Source organism: Otolemur garnettii, unplaced genomic scaffold (assembly GCF_000181295.1).
Source record: "Otolemur garnettii isolate 467f Iridium unplaced genomic scaffold, OtoGar3 scaffold00029, whole genome shotgun sequence".
NCBI lineage: Eukaryota > Metazoa > Chordata > Mammalia > Primates > Galagidae > Otolemur > Otolemur garnettii.
In genome coordinates this window covers 2,423,535-2,428,449 of record NW_003852424.1, presented here as the reverse complement: position 1 = coordinate 2,428,449, position 4,915 = coordinate 2,423,535, and the positions used below count along the sequence as shown (strand labels likewise).

The window sequence follows — 4,915 nt, the reverse complement described above, 5'->3', positions numbered from 1 at the left end:
TTTTTGGTTGCAGCTGTCATTGTTGTTTGGTGGGCCGGGGCTGGATTCGAACCCGCCAGCTCAGGTGTATGTGGCTGGCGCCTTACATGCTTGAGCCACAGGCGCCGAGCGCACCTTCTTAAATTGATGACCTCTTTAAGTTGACCTTATTTTCCGACTGGACATGCACTACATATGTATATTAGTACAGTAGGCTGAGTTCCTTATGTTGACCTCCTCCATATGTTGACCAATTATGACTGGGGGAGGGGGTCAGCTTACAGAATTTCTACCGTGTTTTAAACTAGTTTATCAAAATTACTTAATTTCAATAGGCTGTACACATAGTACAGATAAAAATAAAGCATCTTACAGGATGCAGAGGATAGGAAAATAGGACCGAGGAAACCAATTTTTGAATCTGACAGTGCAAAGAATATTGCAGAACATTGAGTAATACTTCCACTCCATAATGGATTAGTGACGTTAGAAATACTCAGTTGGTTAAGATTTTGTTTCAGTAGCCAAATAAAGCAAATGACTTTTGTTTTTTTTTTGAGACAGAGTTTCATTATGGCGCCCTCAGTAGAGTGTGGTGTGACAGCTCACAGTAACCTCAAACTCTTGGACTTACTCTTGCTTTAGCTTCCCAAGTAGCTGGGACTACAGGTGCCCACCCCAACATCTGGCTAATTTTTGTTGTTGTTGTTGTGATTGTTGTCATCATTGTTGTTCAGCGGGGCCAGGCTGAGTTGTAAACCGCCAGCCCCAGTGCATGTGGCTGGTGCCCTAACCACTGAGCTATGGGCTCTGAGCCGTAGCAAATGACTTTTAAAACCTAATAATTTTCTATCTGTTAGTATTTGTGGTGCTATCTGCCAGCCATAGTGTTGAGTGCTAGAATTTTACAATAATAAAATGTTTATTTAATTCTCTTCTCACCTATCATATTTTTTTTCTTAAGGAATTACATTTTGTGAAAAAGAAGAATTTACTGCAAGGAACATAACTAAGTGTACTTTTTGCTGAGACGTCATTACTAGTAAGACATTTTTCTTTTTCTATTAAGAAGTAAATGCAATAAAATGGTTTTTATAAATTAGACTATTCTAGTGAGCTTGAATGGCAGTCGGTTTAGAGGTTTTGCAGGGGGGATTATTATAGATCAATAAAGGAAGTTTGTAAAATTCATTTGAAATGCATAATATTGTAAATTGGCAGTTTCTTTTATATTTTGTCTGGAACTACTAAGATGATCCCTGACTTTTTCATTGTTTACACTTCCATGTTCTACATTAATTAACTTTATTTGTCCTATTTGCTGTGATAAACGAGAGAAAGGAACAGTTGGAGGACAGGAGTTACATAAGCTGAGGAAAGTTTTTTCAAGAGAAAGATGAAGTGGACAAATCTAGCCATGTCTTGTGAAAGGTAGAAAGGGCCAAAGATAAAAATATAGCAGGTTTTAGGGTATCTTTTAAAAACATGGACATCTTTTGTGACTTTGAATTTATTTGCCTTAAATTGTGGGCCCATATTTGCAAAGCCCTGGAGTAGGTTATTTTGGTTAAGAAAATTGGCTCAGTGGCCAGCCACATATACTGAGGCTGGTGGGTTCGATCCTGGCCAGGCCAGCTAACCAGTGACAACTGCAACAAAAAATAGCCTGGTGTTGTGGTGAGTGTCTGTAGTCCCAGCTACTTGGGAGACTGAGGCAAGAGAATTGCTTAAGGCCAAAAATTGGAAGTTGCTGTGAGCTATGATGTCACTGCACTCAATGGAGGATGACATAGTAAGACTCTGAAAAAAAAAAAGAAAGAAAAATTGCATTGGTTCAGACTAAAGATACGTCAGTGTGATGTATAGTCCTCAAATTTTTATGACTGAAACTTCATCTGAATTCCACTTTCTGTTTAAAAAGGAAAACAAATGAATTACATTAATACTAGACTATTTAAAAATAAGTAATTTTGAAAAAGGTAGGGATATTCTTTGGTTGTATTATAACAAATAAACATTTATATTCTTAAAATATTAGATATCATTGAGCCTGGTGACTATGTCAATAAAAACTTGGGAAGGGTATCTTAAAAAATTTTTTTTCTTTTTCTGTAGTTAGAAGAATATTTTTGCTATTTAAAAGAAGTTCTAAGTTTTTGAATAATTAAGTGGTAGAAAGAAATTTTTATATACTTATAAAATGAGTTTTTTTGTTAAAGTATTATATCTTGATATCAGTTTATGTGGCTGTATGCCTTTCTGGAGCTCTAGGATGTAGTCAGTTAACGTGGTACTTCCACGGCTATATATTTTTCTTGTTATGTAATAATTTGACTGAAGAATAACCCATTTAATGTTATCCTTTTGTTAGGAAACTGGGAGAAAAGGGACTATTTTTCTAATTGAAACAAAGTATTCTTCATTTTAAAATCTTGTATATGTCCAGGTGAGAAGGGAATAATGAAGTTTAATTCTCATTTGAAAATATAAACCTTGGTTAGTCTTACGTAAATCTCTGAATTTTTTTTTCTTTTCTCATCATTACTGTTGGACCTCTGTATCCATAGATTCCACATCTGTGGACTCAATCAACTGTCGATGGAAAATATTCTAAACAAAGCCCCAAACAGTAGAAAATAATAGTGTAACAATAAGAAAGTTGTACACTTAAAAATATAGAGTAAAGGCTGTCACGTAGCATTTGATTGTATTAGGTATTAGAAGTAATCTAGGGATGACAAACGTATATAGGATTGTATGTGCAGGTTAGATGCAAATATTTGATAAGGAACTTGAACATTAGTGGATTTTGCTATCTGTGAAACTTATCCCTGTTCACAGACACTATGGGAGGACTGAATTTACATCACTCATACATTAACTGCTCAAAACTGAGTGATAAGTGTTAAAACATAATAGAAATTTAACTGTCCCATTCCTGTAGCTCAGAATTCTGTACCTTCTCTGAACCTCAGTGATACTATGGATGTAACTTCACATGTTATATTTTGAGTCATGTTTAAGTGTTAGGGAATCCCAGCATTTTTGCTGCTTCCTTTTCTAGGCTCCGAGGATGTAGACAGTGTCTTAATCTTCATGGCAGATTTTCTGTGATTCTATGGATTGTGCTTGCTTAGGAGTTAGCTTGAGTGCTTCTTAGGTTGGAGATGCTCTTTTCTTTTTAATAGAATCACCTGTTGACTGGAGAGCCTCAGATTAAGGATTTTCCCTGTAATTCTATTGGAGTAGAAATAGATTTGTTACAGAGATGGGGCAAAATTTCTTCTGATTTTTTTCTTCATGTCTTTGCTTTGCACTGTTATATTTAGGTCTGTGAACAATTTTGAGTTAATTTTTTGTGGGTAGTATGAAATAAAGGTTTAGGTTTATTTCTTTGAATGTTAACAGCAAGTTGTTGCAGCAAGTTTTTTTGTTTGTTTGTTTTTCAGTTTTGGCCCAGGCCGGGCTTGAACCTGTCACCCCTTGGTATGTATATGGGGCCTGGTGCCCTACTCTTTGAGCCATAGGCACTGCCCCTCCAGCAAGTTTTTTGAAAAGATGATATTTTTTCCTGTTGAATGATTATGGCACCTTTGTTGAAAATCAGTTGACCATTATGTATGGGTCTGTTTTCTGGACTCTGTTGTGTTCTTTTGATCTCTCCTTATGGCAGTTATATACTGTCTTGATTACTGAAGCTTTATAGTAAGTCTTAAATAAATCAGGCAATGTAAATCCTCAAAATTTGTTTTGTCTGTTCTAAATCCTTTCTGTTTCTCTTCAGGTAGTTTAGAATCAGCTCATAAATTTCTATAGAAAAGCCTGATGGGATTTTGGCTAGTGATCTGTTTGGGGAGAATTGACCTTTTCAGATCTGAAGTCTTCTTATGCATAAACTTAGTGTCTCGTTCCATTTATGTCATCTTTATTTTTCCCTGCAGTGTCTTGTGGCTTTCAGTGTAAGGGTCTTACACATATTTTGTTCAATTCATCTCTACTTATTTTATATTTTGTGTTATTTTAACGGTAATTTAAAAGAATATCTGTTTCTAATTGTTGTTAGTATATAGAAATATAATTGACTTTTGTATAAAGCTTTGTAATTTATGATTCTGCTAAATTCATTATCAGTGTCATGTGTAGATTCCTTCACATATTCTGTGTAGGTCATCATTATGTCTGTCAGTGAAGAATTTGTTTCCTTCTTTTAAATTTATATGCTTTTCTTTCTTTTGCTTGCTTTATTGCATTGGCTGGAAGCCCTGATGCAGTGGTGGATAGATGTGGAGAGAGCTAACATCCTTGGCTTACTCCTGGTCTCAGGTGGAAAACATTCAATCTTTTTACCCTCTCTTATTAAGAGTATTTTTCTTGCCGTAAATGTTTTTTCTACACTATTGATGTAATAATGTTTTCCTTTTTGTCAGTTCATGCAGTCAGTTACATTGATTTTTTTGAATGTTGAAGTAACCGTTTATGCATTTTTAGGATAATCTTCACTTGTTCTTGCTGTATTGTACCTTTTTTTTGAGACAGAATCCCACTATGCTGCCCTTAGAAGAGTGCTTTGGCATCACAGCCAACAGCAACCTCAAACTCTTAGGCTTAAGTGATTCTCTTGCCTCAGCCTTCCAAGTAGCTGGAACTACAGGCTCCTGCCACAATGCCTGGCCATTTTTTTTGTTGCAGTTGTCATTGGTGTTTTAGCTGGCCCGGACTTGGTTCAAACCCGACAGCCTCGGGGTATGTGGCTGGTGTCCTACCTACTGAGCTACTGGTGCTGCCCGATGTATTATACTTTTTATATTTGCTGGATTCTCTGGTTAAAATTCTGTTAAATTTTTTTTTTTTTTTTTACATCTGTGTTCATGGAAGACATTTGTTTGTAGTTCTTTTGGTGATGTTTTGTCTGTTTTTTGTGTCAGGATAATCCTGG

General features: G+C 35.8%; 1 protein-coding gene across 4 annotated transcripts in view; it reads left to right on the top strand.

Annotated features, from left to right (window-relative positions):
- The window catches only part of MEF2A (myocyte enhancer factor 2A), a 129,351-nt gene that overhangs the window by 33,615 nt on the left and 90,821 nt on the right, over positions 1–4,915 (top strand). For 3 of the 4 annotated variants that reach the window (XM_023512491.1, XM_012804540.2, XM_023512494.1), the window contains exon 2: positions 944–1,021. The gene's annotated coding sequence lies outside the window, so the exon portion shown is untranslated. Of the gene's footprint in view, positions 1–943; positions 1,022–3,446; positions 3,466–4,915 lie in introns of those variants that run through there. The other variant, XM_023512493.1, reaches the window with a different exon arrangement.